At 40.6% G+C, this 14,825-nt stretch overlaps 1 protein-coding gene across 13 annotated transcripts in view; it reads right to left on the bottom strand.

Annotated features, from left to right (window-relative positions):
- Nucleotides 1-14,825, bottom strand: part of LOC125454694 (girdin-like) — a 322,453-nt gene that overhangs the window by 252,858 nt on the left and 54,770 nt on the right. The gene's annotated exons all lie outside the window — the stretch shown is intronic.

Raw genomic sequence — 14,825 nt, 5'->3', positions numbered from 1 at the left:
AAGTGACAACCTATGCTCGACTACAAAGCTACACAACACAAGATGTTGGGATCCAAACAATGCCTCCAAACAAACAATGAGCACACAGAGCTGCAGGCTTCATACAAATGAATATTAACTGCTGGATAAATCAAGACGTGGCTTCACTACCATTAGAAAGACAAGAGAAATTGCACTAACATCTAACATTTTAAGCCAAATCTCTCGCTTGCTAAATTTAAAAATAAACTCAATGGCAGTACCCAAAGCAAGCAATAAATATCAAACCGGATCAAGTTCCAGCTCAAAGATCTTTACTGCAACCCTGTGTGCAATGAAAGGGATAGAGAAGAAAGATCCTTAGTGGAAATAGGTGACTAAAGCAGTAAAAGAAAAGTGGGAAGCAAGACAGGAAGGTTGAAATCAACTTGCTGTTAAGTGTAACATGGACCAACTGCAAGGGGAGATGCCAGGTAGAGAAGTGGAAACTAGAATACAGAATTTAGAAGAAACAATAATTAAGAAATATTATTCTTAAACCTCAGATCAACATACTAAATTAGCTCAATTAATCCTGCATAAGACTTTGAACCCATGTGCCTGATTAGATAGATATAAAGCAGCCCATAGACCTTTTTCAAAAGGTATTTCCCCTCTGCCAACACCACAAATAGTCATTCACCTTATTAATTCTTACTAAAATCGGTGTATAAACTTAATTCCTGTTATTTTGTACATTACAATAGTGATCAGACTTTCCAAGCACTTAACTGGTTGTGAAGCACTTTGCAATGCCCTGAGATTGTCATGTAACATATTATGCGAGCTCTTTGTTTATATTTTTAAATTTTAGGGACTTGACTTTTGTAGAAAGAAAAAGTAGGTGGAAAATCTGTGCCCTAAAGCTTAAAAAGTGATTTTTGGGGGAACAAAAAAGTCTTCTATTTGAAAAAACATGTTTTAAAATTATTCACAGTCACGTTTACAATGCAGTCATTGTACATACCATATGTCATACCACGGTACTATTTTCTTAAGCACTTTAAGACAAACTGATATCAGAAAAGATGCTCTACAAAGTTTTTTTTTTAAATTTTACAATTATGCACAATACCCAACCTATTTGTTCAGCATTTGGAGTCGGGTATGGATCAACATGAGGCACTTTTCAGCCCTAGAAAAGTCACTATTTTCCTACTCAAACCAATAATAGTAGAGTTAACAGAAAGCAGGCAATATAAAAAAAACGGTGAAAGCATTCTGTTTTAAAATGTTCTAAGTCTTCAGATAGAAAATTTGCTGTAAAATTCAGGCGTCCTTCACAGATTAAAGCATAGTTCCATATCAGTTCATGTGTGTGTATTTCACAATCGATGATTACTTTTGACAAAAATTTATGAAAACCCTATGTTTAATCATACATTCAGTGCTGGGAACTGCACAAGCAAGTGCTACCAGGTCAGCATTAAGTCCTTGACAAAGTGTGGAGCTGGATGAACACAGCAGGCCAAGCAGCATCTTAGGAGCACAAAAGCTGATGTTTCGGGCCTAGGCCCTTCTTCAGAAGAAGGGGTTAGGGAGAGGCAGACCGAAGATGGATAGAGGAGAAGATAGGTGGAGAGGAGAATATAGGTGGGAAGGAAGGGAAAGAATAGGTCAGTCCAGGGAGGACTGACAGATCAAGGGGGTGGGATGAGGTTAGTAGGTAGGAAATGGTGGTGCAGCTTGAGGTGGGGGGGGGGGGGTTAGGTTAGAGGAAGAACAGGTTAGGGATGCAGGAACGAACTGGGCTGGTTTTGGGATGATGGAGGATGATGAGTTTTGAAGCTCATGAAATCCACATTGATACTATTAGGCTGCAGGGTTCCCAAGCAGAATGAGTTAATGTTCTGCAACCTTCGGGTGGCATCATTTTGGCACTGCAGGAGGCCCAGCATGGGCATGTTGTCAAAGGAATGGGAGGGGATTTAAAATGGTTCGCGACTGGGAGGTGCAGTTGTTTATTGCGAACCAAGCGTAGGTGTTCCGCAAAGCGGTCCCCAAGCCTCCGCTTGGTTTCCCTAATGTAGAGGGAGCCACAACGGGTATAGCAAATGCAAAATATTACATTGGTGGATGTGCAGGTGAACATCTGCTTGATGTGGAAAGTCATCTTAGGGCCTGGGATAGGGGTGAGGGAGGTGGTGTGGGGGCAAGTGTAGCACTTCCTGCTGTTGCAGGGGAAAGTGGTGCGGTTGGTGGGGAGCGTGGAGCAGACAAGGGAGTCCCAGAGAGAGCGGTCTCTCCGGAAGGCAGACGAGGGTGGGGATGGGAAAACAAAACAAAGGTCTTTAGTGGTGGGGTCAGATTGTAAATGGTTGAAATGTTGGAGGATGATGCGTTGTATATGGACGGTTGGTGGGGTGGTATGTGAGCACTAGGGGGATTCTCTTTTAGCGTTTATTACAGGGGCGGGGTGTGAGGGATGAGTTACAGGAAATGCGGGAGACACGGTCGAGGGCGTTCTCGACCACTGCGGGGTCCTTGTTCTGTTGAAAATGCTTATTTTACCCAACCTCAAACAGCACACAACTGCAAGTATGAAAATATATCGAACCTGTGTCTAACGTTGCAGCTGGGGGCTTCATGTATACATAGGATAAGGATTTTGTTCTATTTATAAGAGAACTTATTTTGGTGCTAGAAACTGCAGTTTCTAAACAAGCTAATTGAACTATTTGACACTATAAACAGCTGTAATATTTGGTATAACACCACCGATGGAGCAACGGTAATGCTACATACACTTAGGAAATTATTAAAACTAACTACTTGATAAAAAATGAAACTCAGCCAAAACATATTCAAAATTAAAATTTGCCATTATATATTAGATTAATACAAAAATATCAACAAAGCCTAATAACCCACATTCATAATCTAAGGCCACAATCATTGCATGACATGAGAGTTTAAGTACAAACTGATTAGGTCCATTACTGAACAAACCTGTTTTCCACCTTTTATTTTAAAAAGACAGTTAAAAATCTGACAGAGAATGTAATGTAACGGACAGGGGTCCTTTTTGGCGCATCATGTCCATTAGGAGCTGAGTGATTCCCCAAATTTATTTGGCACCAGGCCATTGCAACCATCAGAATAAAGACTTCATTGCATATTTCTGGCACACAAATGATCTTAGAATTAGGATTTAGAATCAGAATCCCTACAGAGTGGAAAGAGGCCCTGTGGCCCAACAAGTCCACACCAAACCTCAGAGCGTTAACCTAGATCCACCTGCCCTATAACCCACCTAAACTACACCTGCCTTAACACTATGGGCAATTTAGTATGGCCAATCCACCTAACCAGCACATCTCTGGACTGTGGGAGGAAGCCTGAGCACCCGGAGGAAACTCATGCAGACATGGGGAGAATGTGCAAACTCCACACAGTTGCCCGACACTGGAATTGAACCTGGGTCTCTGGCACTGTGAGGCAGCAGTGCTAACCACTGTGCCACTAAGTTTTCAAAATTAAACATCTTGTGCTCAAAACATTCTCAGATTTATTATTAAAATTTCAATTACAGATACAATTTAGCAAATTTCATCATAGGAATGACTGGCAGCATTAACCAATTAACAACTGATCAATTTAAACAAAAAAAATCAGGAAAAACACCAATGGTGAAAATATGAACTAAACAGAATTCTAATTTTGTGCAAAAGAAGAAAATGAATTGAACTTTTATGGTTTAATTTTACTGACATTCTGCAGGAAGCTGCACGAGTATAAATAATATACCACCCTCCCATTTACTAAGCTGCTTTTGTTTTCTAGCAATTTTCCCTCAAAAGAAAATTACATACCCATCATCATTATTCAACAAACCTCTTCCACCCCATAATCTCCACTATCTGATGCCACTAATCTAACGGGTTTCTTCATGTTCTTTCCTCTTCAAGCAGTTTCAATTTAATAGAAACACCATTGTTCATGTAACATCAGGTTGCCAGCATCATTATACATGCAAAATAACTAAGCCTGTGATAGGCAGCTAAAATACTACACACTGAGATCCTAGAACAGCTGCAGGAAAAGACAAATATCACAATTAACAAAGATACATTAAAACAGAAAAGTCAGACATGATTTTGTTTTGTTTAGCATTAAAAGATGATTAATGGCTTTGTTGCTTTCATTATCATTGCTCCTTTTCTAGTAATAAAGCTCCAAACACGGTTCTTGTCTCCTTACAGTGATTTGTGTTTTTTTAGCTTTAAAAAGGGAAAAGACACAGGTTCTGACCCATAATTTTTTGGATGTGAGTTTGCTCGCTGAGCTGGAAGGTTAGTTTTCAGACATTTTGTCACCATTCTAGGTAACATCAGAGAGCCTCCGATGAAGCGCTGGTGTTGTCCCGCGTTCTGTTTCTGTTTAGGTTTCCTTGGGTTGGTGATGTCATTTCCTGTTCTTTTTCTCAGAGGATGGTAGATGGGCTCCAAATCAATGTGTTTGTTGATGGAGTTGATTGGGACAACACATTCATCCTAGGACAAGCCAAACAGACACGCAGGAGAATTCCTAGAGGCATGGCATTCCAACCGGAACTCCATCAACAAACACATTGATTTGGAGCCCATGTGTTTGTTGATGGAGTTGATTGGGACAACACATTCATCCTAGGACAAGCCAAACAGACACGCACGAGAATTCCTAGAGGCATGGCATTCCAACCGGAACTCCATCAACAAACACATTGATTTGGAGCCCATCTACCATCCTCTGGAGAAAAAGAACAGGAAGTGACATCACCAACCCAAGGAAACCTAAACCTATAAATAGAAAGCGGGACATGACACCAGCGCTTCGGAGGCTCACTGATGATGTTACCTAGAATGGTGACGAAACGTCTGAAAACTAATCTTCCAGCTCAGCGAGCAAACTCACATCCAGAACCTCAACCTGAGCTACAAATCTTCTCAAAACTCGCTACCATAATTTTTTAAATAATGTTGGTAGAATAGATTAATTATCTTGAAATAATAGAACTTCAAAATGAGTCAGTTGAGGAGAGTGCAAAATCATGAAGTTGAAATGAATTTCAGTACCAGGTGATTTTGAATTTTCTTCCGAGTTCAATGCCCAAAAGTAGATTTAATTCAGTGCCAAAACCTCCAACTTATGTAGCACAAGGAGGCCAGTTCCAAATCATCTCCGCTCCAAAGTGGATTAAATCCTATGCTGTTGGCAAAAATCTGAACCATTTGAGCCATCCGAGCCAATTAACCCAAGGAATAACAAGCATTTTTGGATGTCCTAGTCCAGACCTATGAATCATGATTCCAGCAGATGGTTGACCAAGAATTTCTCACATTCTATCACCCACAACTGCTGTAGGGAATTACAATTTGGTCTGGTTCACTAAATGTCCTTCAGGGAAGGACACAGCTATCCTTACCTGGTCTGGCCTTCAATGTGACTGCAGACCCACTGCAATGTAGTTGACTCTCAACTGCCCTGTGGGCAATAAATGCTGCCTAGTCAGTGACACCCACATCCCGTAAATGAATAAAGAATAAAAAAAACACTTTGCAAGACATCCTCACTCACATTCAAGGACTTACATCAAAATGCTCAATCACCAAGCTAGCAATAACTGAAAGGTATGATTCTACAAAAGTTGTAGACCTCTTCCTCAGTATTTCTAGGCTGTCCTGTTCAACCAGCAGAACAGACTCAAAGGGAAGGTACAGTGGTGGAGACTTGACAAGTGGCCCTCAGAGCTAAGCTGACTATCCTGATCAAACCATGCCTCTCCAAATGGAGGTAAATTGCTTCTTCAGAATATTTCCCTACTATTGATGCGAGATTCATTGATTCAAAATTCCCTGGTTTCTCTCGACTGCTCTTCTTGAAAGGTGGAATCATATAAGCTGTCCTCCGGTCCACTGGTACCTCTCCTGAGGCCAGAGGAATTAAAAATTTTGGTCAGAGCCCCCATAAAATTTCCTCCCTTGTGTCCCACAGTAGTCTTTGAGACAGCTTATCTGGACCACAATCTGTCCACTTTAAGCCTACCAAAACCAATACTTCCTCACACCCTATGTCAAACTACTTAGTACACTCACAGCCCCTTTTCCCAAATTCTGTATCTACATACTCCTTCTCCAAAGTGAAGGCAGAAATGAAGTACTTGTTTAACACTCTACCAATGTCCTTTAGCTCCACATATAGACTGTTCCTAATGGGCCTACCTCTTTCCCTGGTTATCCTCTTCCCCTTCGTATACTTAGAAAACATCTTGGGATTCTGCGTAATCCCAGCTGCCATTTCTTTTTCCTGCTCCTGATTTGTTCTCCTACTTGAATTAAGATCCCTCCTGCACTTCACAATAGCCTCCGTTGACTTATAGACAACATGTGCAGCAGTAGGCCATTCGGCCCTTTGAGCCACCACCACCATTCATTATGATCATGGCTGATCATCCACAATCAGCATCCCGTTCCTGCCTTATCCCCATAACCCTTGATTCCACTATCTTTAAGAGCTCTATCCATCTTTCTTGAAAGTATCCAGAGACTTGGCCTCCACTGCCTTCTGGGGCACAGCATTCCATATATCCACCACTCTCTGGGAGAAGTTTCCTTTGTACCTACTATAAGCCAGAAACAAAATGAGAAAATGCTGGGAAATCTTAGCAGGTCTGGCACCATCAGTGGTGAGAAAGCAGTTAGTGTTCCAGATCCAGTGACCCTTCTCTTCACAAATGCTGCCAGAACCGATGAGATTTTCCAGCAATTTTTGATTCTAGCATTTGCATTGTTTTCTGAAAACCTCTTTTCTTCCTTCATATCCAGTCCTGAATATTCCTAGACATTCAGGTTCTCTGGGCTTGTTGCTCCCATTTTCGTACAAAAGGCATCATGTTAGCCTTGTAATCTCGCCAATTCCATTTTAAACTGCCCTCCATTGTTCTCCTGTAAATTTGTACAGAAGTAGGTGTTCCCAGTCTACGTTGGCCAGATTCTGCCTTTCCCCCAATTAATTTTTTAAATAAAACAAACCATCTTTCTCCTCTTCCGTAACAAACATGGAAAGTACAAAGTCATGGTCACATGCACAAAAATACTCTCCCACTGATCCCTCAAAACACCAGTCCCGCTTTGCTCCCCAGAATTAGGTCTCGCACTGCTTCATCCCTTATTGAACCTTTTAAATGCTGACATGAAAAGTTCTGCTCCCTCTAAACCCATTACACCACAAATATTCAAATGAATGTTGGGAAAGTTGAAATCCCTGGTATAATTACCCTACTACCCTATAAAATGACAGTTGCATTCAAGTGCGATCTCATACTGTAGAAAAAAAACACTATAGTGCAGAGTTCACATTATCCAAACAGCATCCACTATTCAATTGCAGCCAATTCTCACTAACGCAACATCTTATAGCAGAAAGACCTGTATTGCTTTTACATACCTCAGGTGAATTGTCTACATATCTACTTCTCTAATATCTGCTGTCTACAAGACACACCCAGCAGTGTAGCTGTCCCCTTTTCTTCTAAGCCTCTCCCCACAAAGCCTGTTTTGAAACTCTCCCTTACTGCAGGAACTGACTCAGCCTCCTCTTTTACACCTTCCTTGTCCTGACTGAAGATCCTACACCCCAGTATGTCAGGTTGCCGATCCTGTACTTTGTTAACACATGAAAACAGACAGTCAAATCAAATCAGCCTCCTTGCCTCTGTATTCACAGTTCAGCAGAATTAAAAATCTCAATGACCCTCAAAACTGACTCCAAATAATGCCTAGTCAGACTTTTGACTAAGTAGTACCAGACACCAGGTCTATGCTGTAAACAAAAAAAATAACTATTTTATTAATAAAGTACAATCACTGTAGCAGAGCAAAGTTAAACCACATTGCAATCTAATTAATGTCGGATTTAAATTTAAACTAAACTTAATTCTAGCCCTCACAAAGACACAAACACACAGCTGGTAGATGAATCAAAAGGAAAATAAATAAGTGCAACATAACTATACAGTTTATTCCATAATCCATAACCAACAGGATATGAAATCATATAGGTTTCTGATAGGCAATGATGCATGCAGGTAGCTTTCTCTAGGCTCCAGGAATATTCATTTAATTCTTTTAACAGATTGAATTCTCTGAACTTTCAATAAGTAGTTGACCCAGGGAACAATCAAAGCTATGCCCTACAGTTTTCAGGAACACAATCCTTCATCCCCAAGTCAAAACCTGTTCAAACGCTGGCCTCTCCCAGCTAGACACTGTCTCTGCACAAGGTCCCAGTTAACACTCAATATCTACCATCTACAATCTGCCTCAGCTTAAAGACCTCTCCTGAGCCGAAGCATCCGAAGAGCACTTTTACAAGAAATCACCTGCAATTAACTTTCAGGTTTGATCTCATGAGCAAATAACATTTTTGCTTTTTTTTAAATAAAATTGTTGCTCTCAGTACAAAAGGTTACCTTTAGCTCTCAACTCACCATTCACAAATCGAAACCAAAAATGATTTAAATAAAATGAAAAAGCAGAGAGAGTTCCAACACCTTTCAAACAGGTCTGTGATGGCACCACTACAATCCATATGGTCAACCTACATCCTTTACTCATCTCCCTTACCTGTAATATTCCTAGCATTAAGGTAGAGGTCATCCAGCTTCGCCTCACTGCCTAGAAGCTCAATATCGCAGAACCCCTTCTGAATGTTCAACTGACACACAGTGGAACTGCCACAGAGCCATCCAGTGGAAGAAGGCCTACATTGTAGCAAGGAATTCACAAGGTCAAAAATTCTATTATCTATGATCTTAACTGATGACAAAAATCCTAACACGAGCAATTAAAGCTTTTCCAAACAAGAATGACAAAACTTCCAATATTTTAAAATGTTGAAGAACAGTAGATTTAGAGACTGACTGTTTGAAAGTGGCTATCATTACAGTCAGTTGCTGATTTAGATGGCATTTGGTAAGTGCTACACAACAGATTTATGGCTAAAATTAAAACACATAGGATTGGGGGCAATATATTAGCATAGACTGAGAACTATTTGGCAGACAGGAAACAGTGAAAAAACATGAGTCTTTATCTAGCTGACAGATGGTATACTAAAAAGACCAGTTTTTGGGCCCAGCTATTCATATTAAGTGACCTGAACTAGGCAGTCAAGTGCAACATTTCCATGTTTGCTGATGATAAAACTGGGGAGGCTTGAGAGTTGTGGAGGAGCGTACAAGAAAGCTTCAAGATGATTTAGACAAGTTGAGTGAGTCAGCAAAACACATGACAGATGCAGTGCAATGTAGATAAATGTGAACTTATACACTCTGGTGCAAAATACAAAAAAATCAGAGTATTATCTAAATAGGTACATTGGGGAAATAGTGAACTAGGTTTCCTTGTACACCAGGCAACAAACACAGATAGGTAGGTGCAGCAAGGAATTAGAAAGCCAAACGGTATATTGACCATTATTCCAAAAGAATGTGAACTCAGAAGTAGGGATGTCTTACTGCAGTCATCCAAGGCCTTGATGAGGCAACATCTACAGGAATGCAAGATAATAAAGTGTGAAGCTGGATGAACACAACAGGCCAAGCAGCATCTCAGGAGCACAAAAGCTGACGTTTCGGGCCTCAACCCTTCATTAGAGAGGGGGATGGGGTGAGGGTTCTGGAATAAATAGGAAGAGAGGGGGAGGTGGACCGAAGATGGAGAGAGTTGCAGTGGGAGAGAGATTCCCTGAGGTTGGCCCGGAGGGAGGGGGTAGCTTCTTCAGGTTAGGCATCCCTGGAAGAGGCTTCGCAGTGAAGTTAAAATTGTATCAGAGATAATGGGAACTGTAGGAATGCACGTAGCTTTGGTCTATCCAAAGAAAAGTATACACTTGTTATGGAGGAAGTGCAGTGAAGGTTCATCAGAATGATACACAGGTTAGTAGCACTGTACAGAGGAAACAATTGGTTCAACTGTACTCATTGAAAAAGGATGAGAAGGGATCTGATTGAAACTTAAAATTCTAACAGGGTGGGGCAGAACAGATGTACAGAGGATGTTTTCCTTGGTTGGGAAGTCTGGAATGAGGGGTCACGGTCTCAAGATATGAGCTAGGTCATTTACAACCGAGATGAGTAAACATTTCTTTACATTTGGATACAGAACCAGCTTGAAGGTAGAAGGCAGGTGGTGGTGGTGGAGGAGGGTCGCTTTTCAGACTGGAGGCATGTGACCAGTAGTGTGCCACAAGGATTCACTGCTTTTCGTCATTTACATAAAATGATTTGTATGTGAACGTTGGAGGTATGGTTAGTAAGTGTGCAGATGGTTCCAAAATTGGAGGTGTAGTGGACAGCGATGAAGGATACAGAGTATAATGGGATCTTGATCAGATGGGCCAATGAGCTAAGGAGTGGCTGATGAGGTTTAATTTAGGCAAATGTGAGGAGCTGCTTTTTGGAAAGTCAAATCACGGCAGGATTTAAACACTCAACAGTAAAGTCCCAGGGAGTGTTGCTAAACTAAGAGACCTTTGGGTGCAGGTTCATAATTCTTTGAAAAAGGAGTCCCAGGTAGACAGGTGGTGCTTGGTTTGTGCACCGAGTATTGGAGTTGGGAGGCTGTACAGAATACTGGTTAGGCCACTTTTGGAATACTGTATGCAATTCTTGTCTCCCTGCAATAGGAAGGAGGCTGTGAAACTTGAAAGGGTTCAGAAAAGATTTACAAGGATGCTGCCAGAGTTGGACGGTTTGAGCTACAGGGAGAAGGTGAATAGGCTGGAGCTATTTTCCCTGGAGCATCAGAGGCTGAGAGGTGACCTTATAAATGTTTTAAAATGATAAGGAGCACGGATAAGGTGAATAGCCAAAGTCTCTTACCCTGGTAGGGGAGCTCAAAACTATAGGACACAAGTTTGAGGCTAGATGGGAAATATTTAACAAGGGACCTAACAGGCAACGTCTTCACACAGAGTGTGGTGCATGCATTGAATGAGCTACCAGAGGAAGTGGTGAATGCTTGATACATTTACAACAAATAAAAGGGCAAGTGGATGGGTATACGAATAGGAAGGGGAGCAGGACATTTTGAAAGGGAAAGGGAGAGTGAACAGCCAGTGATCATGGTATATATCTGTACTAATAATGTTGCTTTAAAAAAAAGTCCAATAAAGCAGAGTATAGGGAGTCAGGACCTCAAAAAAGGTAGTCGCCTCAGGATTACAAAAAGTGCAACATGCCAATCTGTGTGGGGAAGGTGGGATGAATTCCATCAAGGCATGACCAGGAGTAACATCCTTGGGAGACTCCAAGATAACAAAGTGCGAAGCTGGATGAACACAGCAGGCCAAGCAGCATCCAGCTTCACTTTGTTATCTCGGATTCTCCAACATCTTCAGTTCCCATTGTCAGTCATCCTTGGGAGATTGTTTGCTTGTGCTGTCAGTGAGCATTTAAACTAGAATGGGATGGGGATGGAGACCTGAGCAGGGAGAAACAAGGATAGAAAAAAAAAACAGAAAAAGCAAGCTAAGTGGAAATCAGGGGAGGTTAAAAAAAAAACACATGGGCCATAGTACAAAATAAAGCTTAGATGCCTAACAAAGTCAAAAAGACGAGTCTAAAGCTATTGATTTAATGTGCAAAGCATTCAGAATAGGATAGATTAATTCACAGCACAAATAGATAAACACTTATGATACAGTAACAACAATAGAGACATAGATGCAGGCTGAACAGGAATAAGAACTGAACCTCCAGGGGTATTCAGTACTTAAGGACAGCCAAATATGGGAAGGGAGGTGATTTAGCATTGTAGTAAAGGCGTAAAATCAATGCAACAGTGGGTAAGGAGATTGGCTTAGAAAATCATGATGTTGAACCTGCATGCATGGAGATAAGAGACAGCACTTTTCTAATGAAGGGTCTAGGCCCGAAATATCAGCTTTTGTGCTCCTAAGATGCTGCTTGGCCTGCGGTGTTCATCCAGTTCCACACTTTGCTATCTCGGATTCTCCAGCATCTGCAGTTCCCATTATCTCTGATCGCAGGACAAAAATTTGTTGGTGGGGTTGTCTGTAGTTCCCTAAACCGTAGCAGATTTGTAAGGGAAGGCATTAAGGACATTAATACAACCATAATCACAGGTGACTTTAAATCATCTTTTTAGTCTGACAAAAGAAAATTAGCAATATACTACTGTGGAAGAGAACTTTTGGAACGTACACCTGATGGTTTTTTCAGACCAATACTTTGAGGAACCTACAAGAACACAGGCTATATCATAGACTGGGCATTGTGAATGATCCTTTTTCATTTCACAATCTTGTCGTCTAGTTCCACTGGCTGACCGTAAAATGATGGAATTATTCATTAAGACTGAAAAATAAAATTTGAATCTGAAACCAGGGTCCCGAATCTAAATAAAGGCAAGTACTTACTAAAAAAGATAGTAGAAGTAATAGCTAATATTTAGGGCAAGTATTCATATTTACAATTTTTCATTGCTATCTGACTGAAAAATGAAACAGGGAAGATGCTTCAACTCTTGCTTACAAAAGGAATTAGGCATAGTTGAGATCTAAAGAGGAGATGTTTAAAACTGGTATAAAACACAAGGCCGAGGACAGGGAGCAGTTCAGAATTCAGTAAAAAAAAATTAAGGAAGTAGAGTATGAAAGTAAATTTGCAAGGGTAGTGAGAAAAAACTGTAAAAAAATTTCTACAAATGTGAAGATAAAATGGGCTGAGCAGTAGAGGTTCTGGGAATGAGCAAAAGCTCTTTTATTTCAGTTGTATGGCATTCAGGCGGTGTCTCTTAGTACTTTGATTTACAGCAACCCTGGATGCCTTCCTGTGGTTTCCCGAGTAGTAGCTGTTGTCTTAAGATGTCTCTTTCATGGTGTTCAGATGATTTTCCACTAACTGGCTGCTCTATCATGATCAAATAAAATGCTTACAAATGTTAATTTTGATGCATTATTGTTCCACAAAGCAAATTTAATTATGCCAGTACTCCTGATGTCGTCTTTCCCATTCCTTGCACTACAGGAGCTTTGGAATCTTCACATCATCTGAGGGTTCCGTGGACAGCCCCGGAATTCTTGAATTATTTCATGATACATTGTGATTGTTATTTTAAGAGTTAGTCTAATTAAATTATCTGCAATTGTACTTGCAAAAAAAACACGTGGCTTTCAGGGGCCATTTTGTAAGACTCTTAGTGCCCATTTTAAATATAGATTCATGAATTATCTTGTATTAAACACCACGTTCATCAGACTAGTGATTAATGGATGTTTTGCAGCTTGAGGTAGGTCTGTAATTGAAATTCCCAGAATTTAATGTTAGGAACCTTGCTTTTGCTGATGCATCTGCATGACCAGGATCTCAGTGTGCAATATAAAACTTCAAAATGTGCTAAGAATTTTAACATGGAAGGCCTGAGCCAATAATAGTGTAAAACTTCAAAAATGGATATTAGATGTTGGAATGGGAACAAGCAATATCCCATTAGGATAGAACCCCACCACTTTCCACTCCCTTGACCACACTCCTCCAATCACCATGCAGTTAAGGTGGCAAATGAAATTCAATATGAAGAAATGTGAAGTTTTTTTTTCAGCAAGAAGGACGTGGAGAGACAATACAAAATAAATGGCTCAAGTCTAAAGAAGCAGAGGGATCTTGATGTACATGCACACAAGTCATTAAAAAGTTAGGACAAAACAGTGGTTAATAAGCCATACACTATCTTGAGTTTTATGAAGAAAAGCACACAAGTGCAAGAACAAGAAAATTAATGTAAAATTTGTATAGGACATGAGTTTGAATTTAACTGAATATCATGTTTTATTCTGGATACCACACTTCAGAACGAAAAGGCACTGAAGACAGTTCAGTAAAGATTCACAAGAATAATTTCAGGAATAAGGAACTTCAATCTCATTTGGTACCCATAATCAATCTTGGTAAGTATGGGTTTACCTGGAGATCTTTCTGCATACTGCCCCCAACATAACACAGCAAAACTCACTCCTATCATGTCAACAGCAATAATGTGATGGTTTCTAAGGCTGAACAGATCTGGCTGAACTTAACTGAGCATTTGAGAGATCTTGTTCAACAGCATAAGTGATGGTAGTAATTTACCAGGTTGCAGCATCAGTTGTAGGTAAGTAGAATCTTTCACTCTATACATTCCATTTTGTATTATTGTACTTCAACAACTCATTAAGTTTCTCTGCTTGTTCTGAGCCCCTTGCTACTTGCAATTTTGAGATCTCTCATTTTGGCTCTTCTTTTCCGACTGTCTCGACAACCATTCAAAATCCTAGAACGCGGCCTGCAGCGATACTTTTTGGCAACTTTTTTATATAAAAAAAGCAAATTAACATTTAGATGTTTCAGTAAGAACAGAGAAGATGGTAAGGGGGGGGGGGGCGGGGGGAAAAGAGGTGTGGCATTGTTGGTCTAGGGCAGTATTACAGTTGCAGAAAGGATGTTTGGGGACTCGTCAACTGAGCTGGTATGAGCTGAGGTTAGAACAGGAAAGGAGAGGTCACCCTGTTGGGAGTTTTCTATAGGCCTCTGAATAGTTCCAGAGATGTAGAGGAAAGGATAGCAAAGATGATTCGTGATAGGAGTGAGAGAGACAGGTAGTCATCATGGCGGACTTCAACTTTCCAAATATTGACTGGGAACACTATAGTTTGAGTACTATAGATGGGTCAGTTTTTGTCCAGTGCGTGCAGGAGGGGCTTCCTGACACAGTATGTAGACAGGCCAACAAGGGGCGAAGCCACATTAGATTTGATACTGGGTAATG

This window comes from Stegostoma tigrinum, chromosome 9 (assembly GCF_030684315.1).
Source record: "Stegostoma tigrinum isolate sSteTig4 chromosome 9, sSteTig4.hap1, whole genome shotgun sequence".
Lineage (NCBI taxonomy): Eukaryota > Metazoa > Chordata > Chondrichthyes > Orectolobiformes > Stegostomatidae > Stegostoma > Stegostoma tigrinum.
The sequence above is the reverse complement of the archived record's forward strand: the minus strand, read 5'-3'. Positions and strand labels throughout refer to the sequence as shown.